Below are 12,246 nucleotides of genomic sequence, written 5' to 3' on the forward strand. Positions count from 1 at the left end.
AATCATCCAATCATGTACCGTCTGAGTGTGGTCTGCGAGTTGAATAAAAGAAGACTCCTCATGATGCTTTTGACGGTCAACTCAGCGTTCGTGACGCGAAACATAGGTCATAATCCTGGGATGATGGAATTCATGTTCTCGAAAGAGACACTTGCATGCTGAAAAGTTAATAATTGTCTAAAAAGGAACACAAAATTTTCAAGACTATCACTATTATTAGAAAAGGGGGAACCAATTTATAGATAAAATAAATAACTTCCTTAAAAAAAAAATACTTGCTCCTATCTTTAGTATAAAAAAAGTCAATTAATTTGAATAAATTAAAAAAATTAGTTATGTTAGTTTTTTATTGATTATAACTATTATTTGATGAGACCTTTAATATATGTAACTATTACAAAAACCATCATAAAAAAAAAAGATGGATAAATATGTGAAGAGATTCAGGCGTACCTGGAGTATATGATAATCTCAGATAGCCACGTGGAGGTTCAGTTATGGTATTGAACTCGGATTTGGAGACACAGCAAATGCACACTGGTAGAGGAGGAAGAGAGAATAGGAGGGAGGAGTTGAAAATTGATTCACACCCAATTGATTCGTGCGGTAGTTTATTAACTTCAATTTTTGAAAACAAAAACTGCCTCCTCACGGTTTAACCGTTCCCTCCCTGTTTTTGTGTAATTTATGTAAAATGGTGAAATTAACAACTAAATACTCAAATTTCCTATTATTTGCATCAGAGTCCCAATATAAATGGATTTGGGTCCAATCCACCAAGGGTGAACTAGCCCATTTTCCCATATCTCCCACTCATACTTGGTGGATTGGATGTCATGGGTCTAGTCTCTTCGTCTCCCCTCAATTTCATACTTAGTGCTTTACCGTGATCGCGTGGGCATGACGTCTTCACTTGGGTCTCTGTACTAGAAATATTTTTATAGGACCAGCACAAGTCATCCTCTCCTTCGTGTAGCTTGAATTTTAAAGTTATGCCTTAGATGTCCTAGATTTACCTATATACACTTTGTCATGGTAAATATAATCCCTCTCGAGTCAATGTTTGACTCAGATTACCTTCCTCATATGTCTAGTGTTCACACTTACGACAACAAAATGTTATAAGGGACATGTCATAGACACTAGCATAGGTGTGTATATTGCAGTTAATCTTCCTTTCGCCCCAATATTACTTTGATATGAATCAGTCGCTTTCTTGGCATAATACCTTAGATCGCATCTATCATGACCGCAGGACATATGCCAAAGTAGCAGTCACTGAAACATATCTTTGTGATATTGTCAAAGTCAAAGAACACCAATGGGAGGATACTTCCCCCCGGGACTCACACAGCAATGAAGCAGGGATCTTTCACTTGCTTTCCTTTTGTGGTTCTTACAGCACATGTGGTATGAAACACATGCTACGATGTTACTCTTTCACTATAAGAGCGTATGTCATTTTGGACTTATCATTAACACTGTACAGACTTAAGTCTAGACACACTTAGTATCTAAACCCAAATTCTTCAACTCTGCTCACATCTACGATGTCGACGTTGAAGAGTTTGTTATCTGGCTACAGGTATTGTGGAAGTGGGATTCCAAACTTCGATCCAACTTTATTTATGTGGATCTCATCTTGACTTGCTACACTTTAGTCAAGACGACATGAAGTTTATGTTTCTTCCCTACCGTATCAGCATTCTTTGCTGCTTTACTGGTGAACACAAATGTCTCATCTTTACTCGCTCCACCTGAGTGTCAAAGGCAGTTACCCTTGTGAGAGGGCTAACTTTTTTAACCTGTATGACATACTAGACATTGTATACTTTCGGACAAACACATAAAGTGATGACAGAAAAATATAATTTTATTAATGAGGTTTACATATTACACTTTATGTATGCCAAGGGCTTGCACATGTTCTTTAAAAACTTTTTCACCTATTGGCTTTGTCAGAGAATCTGCTACGATACATTTGGTTAAAATGTATTGTACAGTAACAATTTTTTGTGCTATATAATCTCTAACAAAATTACACTTGATGTCAATGTGCTTGGTTTTACTGTGATACTTAGGATCTTTAGTATAGGCTATGGCTGCAGTATTGTCACAATGTATTAACACTGGATTGATACTCTTGTTTTCAAATCCAAGGTGTTCTATAAACCTTTTCAGCCATAAAGCCTCTTGTACTGCTACGGTACATGCCACAAACTTAGCTTTCATTGAATGTAAGGTAATGCACGTTTGCTTCTTGCTACTCCAACATATAGCGCCATTGTTTAGTAAGAAGGCATAACCTGAAGTTGACCTTCGTTCTTCTTCATCTCTGCTTACATCAGCATCGGAGTACCCAACAAGGCACATGTCACTTCCTTCATAGCATAGTGCATAATTAGAAGTGTCCTTTAAGTATCTCAAGATCCTCTTCACTACTTTCCAATGCTTTTCACAGGGGTTAGACTAGAATCTGCTTACCAGTCCCACTGCATAACAGATATCTGGTCTTGTACACATCATTGTGTACATCAAATTGCCAACAGCACTGGCATATGGAACTTTTTCCATCTTCTTTTTGTCAGACTCGATTTTGGGACACATGTTAGGACTTAAGGCCACTCCAGTAGCAACCGGGGTATTCATGGGATTACAGTCTTTCATGTTAAATCACTCAAGAATCTTGTTGATGTAATTCTCTTGTGAAAGAGAGAGGATTCGTTTTGAACGATTTCTTTAGATCTTAACTCCAAGTATATACTCTGCTTCGCCCATATCTTTCACCTCAAAATTCGACGAAAGCCATTCTTTAATAGCCACCACCGAATCTAGACTATTTCTGGCCAATAGTATATCGTCTACATATATGGATAACATGACAAAATTACCCTCAAATTGCTTAATGTAGACGTGGTGGTCTTCCTCTATCATTTGGAAGTCATATGAGATTATTGCTTTGTGAAACCTCAAATACCACTGTCTGGATGATTGTTTCAATCCATAAATAGACCTTTTAAGTGTACAAGCTTTGTTCTCCTTTCCCTTTTCAATGAAACCTAATGGTTGTTCCATATAGATTTTTTCATCCAAATCACTATTCAGGAATGCAATTTTAACATCCATTTGATGAAATTCCAGGTTTAAACTGTTTACTGTTGCCAGAATAAATGTAATAGAGTTGAAACGCACAACAAGTGAGAATGCATCTTCATAATCTATGCCTTCCTGTTGTGTTATGTGTATCCCTTTTCTACTAATCGAGCCTTATATTTGTCAATTGATCCATCCATTTTTCTTTTAATCTTGAGAACTCACTTGTTTCCAATAGCTTTACGCCCTTTTGGAAGATCAAATAACACCCAAACTTGGTTCTTTCTTATTGAGTCCATTTCTTCTTCCATCACTTTCATCCATTCCTCCTTGGCAGGGCTTGACAAGGCTTCTCATACAGAACGAGGCTCATCATCCCCTCCTAGAGTAACTAAGAAAGATTCTCCTTCTATTTGAAAGCGTCTTTTGGGAATACTTTTCCTATTACTCCTTCTGATGGGAGCTATTTGTTTTTCTTTATTTCTTTATTTAGATCTCGGTGTTAACATTTCTTGGCTCCTTCTCAGATTGACACACCTAGACGATTCAGGTTTGTCAATTTGTTTTACACTGTCTTGTTCCTGTGTCTCATAAAGAGAAAGAGTGTGGTCAACATTTCCTCTATTAGGAAATTCAATCTTAATGAATGTTGCATCTCTTGATTCTATTTCAGTCTCTGTTCTATCTTCGTTTTTACCTATGAAAACGTATCCCTTTGATTGTTCAAAGTACCTGATGAAGATATATTTCTTTCCTCTAGGATCCAATTTCCCATACTTGTGGGAACTATCATGGATATACGCCGCTGACCCCCAAGGCCTTAGGATACTCAAATCCAGTTTGTGTTTTGTCCATAACTCTAGGGTGTAGAAGCGACTGATTTTGAGGGCACACGGTTAAGTATGAAGGTTGCCGTTAATAAAGCATCACCCCAATATGAAATTGGTAGGTTTGCTTGGCCCATCATAGACCTAACCATGTCCAAAAGAGTTCTATTTCTTCTTCTGGCAACTCCATTTTGTTGTGGAGTGCCAGAGATAGTCAGTTGTCTAATTATCCCTTTCTCTTCACAAAGCTGTTTGAATTATTCAGATAAATATTCACAATCTCGATCAGTATGTAATGCTTTAATTTTATTGTCCACTTGATTCTCTACCTCTTTTATGTATCGTCTAAAACACTCAAGAGCTTCAGACTTATGCGAGATCAAATAGACATGACCACATCGTGAAAAATCATCAATGAAGGTAATAAAATACCAAGCTCTGTGTCTCGTCCTCACACTCATTGGACCGCATATATCAAAATAGATTAATTGTAATGGATTTTCAGCTCTTGTTTCCTTACCAAAAGGCTTTCTTATTGCCTTACCAGCTAGACAATTCTCACATAGAGACATTTCCATATTCGGAACGGCACCTAACAACCCTTCTTTGGCTAATTTAATCATTCTATTTTGATTAATATGTCCTAGTCTAGCATGTCAGGTGTTTATGTCAACATTACTTGAAGAAATAACATTTATTACTATTAAAATCACTAACAATATCCAAAACAAAAAACTTTTTAAACAAGAGAGCTGAACCATAAAGGACTGAGTTGCTTAAAATGTCTGCAACTTTACCATGAAAGTTTACATCAAACCCAAACTCTAAAAAACATAAAACAGAAACCAAGTTTCTCATGATGTCGGGAGCATAAAGTACATCATGGAATATTAAGGTCTTCCCACCATGCAAAGTAAATTTGTAGGTGCCCAAATCTTTAACCTCGATCCTCGTGTTGTTCCCAATGTAAAGCCACTTGCTTTGATACGACAACCAGCGGTACTCGATAAAGGATCCTTGAACCCCGTTTACGTGGTTTGTGGAGCCTGAGTCTATAATCCAAGAAGAAGAAATAGGTTCTGTTAGAAAAACAGTACTAGAAACATATGAAACATGTGAATTCACATAATTCACTAATACCTTTTCGCTCTCAGTCTGTTTTTATTAGTCACGTGCAAAATAGCCCATTCTCTAGCAGGCAAAGCATTTGACCTTCTTTAGGTCTAGCTTTTTCTTCCTACCTTTCTTTCCCTTCTTCTTGAATTGCTTCTTTCCTTTTTTGGGTTGGGGACCACCTTTCTTCCTTTTCTTTTGGAACTTCTTGCCCTTCTTGGAATCAGGCCTTGATTGGAAAGTGCCAACATCCTCAATGTAATAAAATTGTCCAGAGGACTTGTAAGCCTCTAAACATTCATCCTCCAGCTCCAAGTACTTAGCTACATTGTTAAAAGTAACGATGTTTTCATTATGGGTCAGATTAACCTTCATATGCTCCCAGCTAGCAGGGAGCGATCTGATAATAGCCTGTACCTGCTGTTCATCAAAGAGAACATGTCCAGCTTCCTTAAGTTCTCATATCATGTTGGCCATCTCTATCAAATGTTGCTTCATAGGATTGTTTGGCTTAAGTTTGTAGGTATCAAACTTAATTGTTAACCTCCTAAGTTTAGTAGTAGAAATACCACCAAACTTATCCTTCAATGCTATCCACATAGCTTGTGTAGTTTTTTGCCACTCAAATTTGCATATTATGTCATCAGCCATTGCACTCAGAAGCGTGATTCTTGCTATGCTGTTTTTCTTCTTCCAAACTTGGTAAGCCTCTTGGTCTCTTCTATGTTGGGTCGTATTCCCTGCTTCAGGTTCGACCATTACAGTGGTTAAAGGTTCAACAACATCTTGTTCCTCCAATATGTATGGGACCTTTCGGTGCCATATGTCCAAGTTATCTCTGTTAAGATTTTCCTCTTTATTAAGCTCAGCAATTATGTTCTTGGTTGCCATTTTTAGTTTTGTGAAAAATTTATCCCACATTATTCTACGTTCTCTCTAAAAGAGAGACGTACCATAGAACATTTCAGTTATATAGCACGGTGAAATATACAATATCATGTACTTATAATGTTCTTGATCAGAAAATAATAACACTGCAAAATCCATGATCAAAAGCATACATTTATATCTCCAATCACACAGATGCAAGCAATAATCATTATGCTCTATCAAGAATTCTATATAAGTACTTCTGTGACTCTTAGAAGTCTCATCTCCTAAAAGCCCCCACTTATAAAAAGTATACAAACATTATTCACAAATAATCATTCAATGATAATTTAAGTAATTTCATTAAATAAAATAAGACACATAGTCTGTTTACAATGCATGAAACCAAAAACTTAATGTAACAAACACTAATAAAGCAAATAAAATATTATATCATTTGATATGAACATGAAGGTAATCAAGCATTACTTTCCTCATTTTCCTAAGTTTGTGCATTTTGGTCATAAAGGAGGATACTAATTCTATAGCCCAAATCCAGTAAGACTTTCTTATGGGTTTGCCTTTAGGTCCTCCTCTAACCCTTATTACTCTTATATATTCTTTTTTTTTTTATACAATTACTCTTATATATTCTATTATGACTTTAAGGTAGAATTCGGTATTCTTCTTATCGGTCATGTATTGGATGCAACTGGCGAGCACGCCATTGATACCTTTTATGTTTGTTAGTTTGGCTGCATCTCTTTCATCTATACTCATAGCTAAAGCAGGGGTACAGGGTTGATTCACCTCTTCTCCTTCCTCAACTTCAGTTATATCGGGAAGATCAAGTGAATCTTTAAAGACCAAGTGAGGTTCGGCACGGAGAGGTTCAATGGGGAATAAAGTTTCCGACTCAGGTCCAAAATCCATTAACTCCTTCGGGTCTTCTTGAGGAACTTCTTCAGGGTCCTTCTCAGGATCCTCATCCTCAGGTTCATATTCTAGAACTCCATTGTCCATGTATGAGTATTCCAATGAACCATATTCGATACTTTTAGTGCAACCAGAAGCCTCTTAGCTTATTTTCACCTAGAACAAAATAATATAAATTATTTTGAATATTCTAGAATTTTTATTCTTATAAAAATACTAAAAAATGCACTAAAATACTCACAAATAGATCCTTAATTGTCTCAAAAATTAGCAAATTATATATCAAAATGAAGATCTTGATTTTAGGGATTTTTAGAGACAAACCCCACCTCAAACGGAGCTCCCACACGCCTACACATGCCTCAGGAAAAATAAATACTAAGAAAATGAAAAAAAATTTGAATCCCAGTCATGCTATTAGCTCGTGAACTCCATGCCCTGCCATGCAGCCTGCCGCTGGTGACACGTGCTACGCCGGCTGTAAAACCCTTAACCAATAAATCATAAAAACCACTACTATGGTAGAAAAGGAAATCTGTTAAAATGAACTACCATAGTAGAAAGAAATTGCCTAACTTTAGAAATTAGCATTTAAACTCGGTTCAAATTCGAACTCAGTTGCATGCAACTAAAAAAATCGTTCATTGACATCTACTGGGCCTCCGAGCCTCCGGCCCGGGTAACAACATACATCACATCAGCCCATCCAAAATGGTTTCCCAACAACGTAAATCAAAGTTCCACAACCAATAGAAATGGCCTCCGGCCAACCAAAATAAGGAGATAACATTCTCTCCAGTTTACAACAAGGTCGGGTAATCAAAATATTTCAGAAAGCAGTCCTAAATGTGGCAATATATACTAGCCATACATATACAAGTGCTAGAGGCCTAAAGCTAACCAAGCTCAAGCCTCTACGTCTCTTCCCGATGGCCCACGCCCGGAACCTTCACCTGAAAACATTGTAAACCACGGGGTGAGACAAACGTCCCAGTAACCAACCTTTCCAATTCAAGGTACTACTAAATAGGTGCTTGTGAGGTGTCAAGTGGGGCAGTTCACAAGTCATATTATAAATGATAGCCACAATAAATCATGCAGGTACAATGATGCAATCCCATCAACCATATCCCTCACTTTGGGGGATTTTCAAGAGCCGAACCCAGCCTATCCCTCACTATGGGGGACGTAAGGAGCCATAAAAGGCCTATCCCTCACTCTGGGGGACGTACTGAGCCAACCATCATGCATTAATGGAGGCCTTACCACGTGGTAGTAACTATCAAAAACTCTCACCAATTCCCAATTCATGCATCATGCTCAAACCATAATCAAATAGTAATTGAACATTTTATAATTAACTTCTTTCAGTGGCATATCTTTCACAATTCCAAGATTTATGCATCATCAATCAAAATCCCACAAGACGGTTTTCCTTTTTATATATACAACATACAATTTGAATATAATTGTTACTCGGAGCACAAAACATAAATTTACTCACAATACCACAGAAGCAAGTACTAAGGATTGGAAAGTGGTTACCTCTCGCCTGAGCAAGGAATAACAAACCAACAATGTGGCCCCGTGCACCAACAAGACTCACAACCGGTCTACACAAGCACACAAACACACAACCATCATGTATTAGCTTTCAAACTAATAATGTGGCCAAAACAACATTTAGGGACACAAAATTCCTATCTCCAATCAAACTCTACCCAACTCAAAGGGTATAACCATCAAAACAACACTCTAAAGTCATAAAATCCATTTAAAACCTTAATTCCTTTCTAAACATCAATTAAAACTCATAACCTCAAGGACCCACTATAGGAATTCCACCTCCAAACATCCCATTTGAACAATTGAAGTCTTAACAACAATCTAAACCGATTAAACATCCAATTTAACCCTCCTTAACATAACCCAATTCACAAAACTCAAAATCAACCTCTACATTATCATCCTCAATCACAAACCTCCCAATCTCATAAACCCTAGCTTCAAAAACTCAAGGTTCTCCAAATCCAAGAAAATTACACCGATTAAATACTTAGACTAACCCAAAGCAATCAATTAAACTCGAAACAATCGGTCAAAAACCTCAATTTCATCACAACCTAGAAAACTCTAGGGTTCCACCAAAAATCCTCAGAAATTCCAAGAAAGAAAGTAGATTAGAGGTTAAAATCACTTACTTGAGGTAATGGATCCTTAGAAATGTCTTTCCCAAGCCTCAACACCGAAACTCTAGCAGAGCTCCTCTCTCCTCCTTCAGATTTTCTAATGTTCACACAACTGAACCCTCCAGCATCTATATAGATTCGACACCTTTCGCCGTGGCGAACCCATATCTTCGCCTCGGCGAACTAATCCCGAGAGGGATTACTTGCTTGAAAACCCGACTTCACCGCGGCGAAAACTTCCCGAGAGGAAACTCTCGCTCGCCCAGAAAATCTTCGCCGCGGCATGTCCTAACCTTCGCCGCGGCGAAACCTTCCCGAAAGGATACTCTCCCCTGGAACTCCCGGTGCGCCGCGGCGAACATACCATGAAAGGGGTCTGTTCACCTATTCCTCCAACACACCTCAAATCCAACCCAAACACCAAGATCAACATTAAATCGCTAATCTATCCTCAAAATCAACCAAAAAGAGGCTATTAAAACCTGATAAAACTTAAGATGTTACACCGGTGGCCTCCACGCGCCACCACTTCTCAGGTGGTGGTGTCTACATGTCGAGGAGGCATGCCACGTGGCGGTACACGCCACATGGCAGTTTTGCCCCTTTTTTTAATTCACCTCTTTTTAAGGATGGACTGATTTTTTTTTTAAAAAAATTTCTTTAATATATATATGGGTTGGACCGGTGACCGGTTGGGCTCGGTCCAGCTTTGGCCCAACCAGTTCCCTCCACCCCCTTTTTTAAATAAAAAGCTTTTTTTTTGGCAATGATCAAAATGACGCCGTTTTGATCACTATTCATCATCTTCAACCTCTAGCCAAGTCGACCCAACCTGGCTGGAGTGAATAGTTCGTCAGACTCGAAAAATTCTCTCCTCCGTATCTTGGCTGTCCGGTGTCTGTTTTTCGCGCATTTTATTTTATCGTTTTCTTTGTTTTTCATCCTCTACACAATGGGTGAAGCCTAAAAACTTGATTTTAAGCAAACCCAAAATGAAAAACCAACGGCCGAAAACGATTATTACGTAAAATGATTTTCATATAGGCAGAGAATCTACCCAACATGTCTAATCACAAATATAAGACACAAAAACTATCATACTGAAAGTAAAATGAAGGATTTGCATAATATTTATTAAAGCAAATCTCATAAGTGTTGCACCGCATGAACACAGGAACATAAGGACAAATAAAACCACAGGCCACAGAATGACAGCAACTGAAAAATAAAGGAGGCTTTAATACCATTGAAGAGATTCAGGCGTACCTGGAGTGTATGATAATCTCAGATAGCCACGTGGAGGTTCGGTTACGGTATTGAACTCGAATCTGAAGACACAGCAAATGCACACTGGTAGAGGAGGAAGAGAGAATAGGAGGGAGGAGTTGAAAACTGATTCACACCCAACTAATTCGTGCGGTAGTTTATTAACTTCAATTTTGAAAACAAAAACTGCCTCCTCACAGTTTAACCATTCCCTCCTGTTTTTGTGTAATTTATGTAAAATGGTAAAATTCACAACTGAAGACCCAAATTTCCTATTATTTGCATCAAAGTCCTAATATAAATGGGTTTGGGTCCAATCCACTAAGGATGGACTGGCCCATTTTCTTACAATATGAGAAACAAAAATGAATTTAAATCTTATATTTACAATCAAATTGAATGTTAAACTAACTTTTATATTAAACACAAGGGGTAGTATAAAAGTAATTAGTACAATAACTAGCTACTCTCTCGGCTCTTTTTTATAAAAGCCTGATAACTAAATCATGCCGTTTAAAAAAATTAAAATTAGTTAAAAATATTAAATATCTAAAAAAAGAACTTTTTTTCTTCAATATACCTTTATTTATGAGGGGATAAGTAAGAAAGAAAATTAAGTAATAATGAGAGAAAGTATAAAAGAGAAGATAATATGCTAAGTTATCAACCTTTTAATTAATATAATATATAAAATTAATTAGAGACAAAAAAATAATAAAAACAAGATAATTTAAATTTCAGGCTTTTATAAAATAAACAGAAGGAAATAATATTAGAGAATCACGATCATGGATCATAGAGTACAAAGACAAAAGGTGAGAATTAATCAGAGAGAGACCTTTCTATTTGCATGCTGTCCTACGCCATCCAGGTACAGCCTCCGCATTGGAAGACGGCTGCTCTCCTCTACCTTTTTTTTTTTTTTGGCCTTATCCCTTTCATCATTGTTGGATCAGTATGGTTTAGATTTAATGTGTTTTTTCTCAAAAAAAATACTATATCTCATTTTAAATATAAAATCTAATTTATATTTTTTTAAATAAGATTATAATATTTTTAAAAAAAATTAAATCTAGATCATTGAGATTTGATCCAATGATCATAAAAGAAATTCTTCGGTGAATCAAGAATTCCAGGTACGATATGGTCTAACCAATACAAAAATGACGAGTACAACTCATGGGTCCTTTGCATCCCGCTCTTTTTCCCCCCCTCAACTCTCTTGCCTTTCAGCTTTCTTCGTTGTTCACATACCCTTCTTTTCCATTCCTCCAAGATACTTTAGTTGGATTCATCTAGTCCAATTTATTCTCTCTATACCCAAAAATAAGATTTGTTTGAATAATAAAATCATATTATTATAATAGTTTTATAATAGCTTTTATCCATTATTTCATTTAGATAATGTATAAAAAGAAATTATAATAAATATATTAAAATTTATCAAAAATAAATCTATATATACTACAAAGGCATATGAACGGCACAAATTTTTAAAAAATACATATTTAATAAAATTTTATTATTAATAAATTTTCTTTTAGGTTAAAAATATATAATATATATGATTTTATTCTCTCTCATATAATTTCAATATTATTATACATAATATGTTATTAAAGGTAATTTTGTTATTATGTTTTTTTTTGTATTTCATTATTATATATAATGTATTTAAAAAGAATATGAATGTAAGTTGGGAGAGAATGGGCAAGAGGGATGTGTGAAGTGTGAAGAGGGAGCGGGGTAAGAAGAAGAGAGCAGTAATAGGACCCATGGGCTGTAACTTGTCAAGTTTATATTGGTCCGACCATATGTTACGTGGCACTCCTTCATCCAGAAATTTCTGTGACAATGAAAGGCGTAGTGGAGGTGCAGCATATATAGAGAAGCCAATCTCATGTTTTTAAAAATATTTTTACGGTTTATAAAACAAATATATAAAAGAATTT

The sequence above is a fragment of the Neltuma alba genome, unplaced genomic scaffold, assembly GCF_004799145.2.
Source record: "Neltuma alba isolate B1F8T4 unplaced genomic scaffold, ASM479914v2 tig00004267_pilon, whole genome shotgun sequence".
NCBI classification, from domain to species: Eukaryota; Viridiplantae; Streptophyta; class Magnoliopsida; order Fabales; family Fabaceae; genus Neltuma; species Neltuma alba.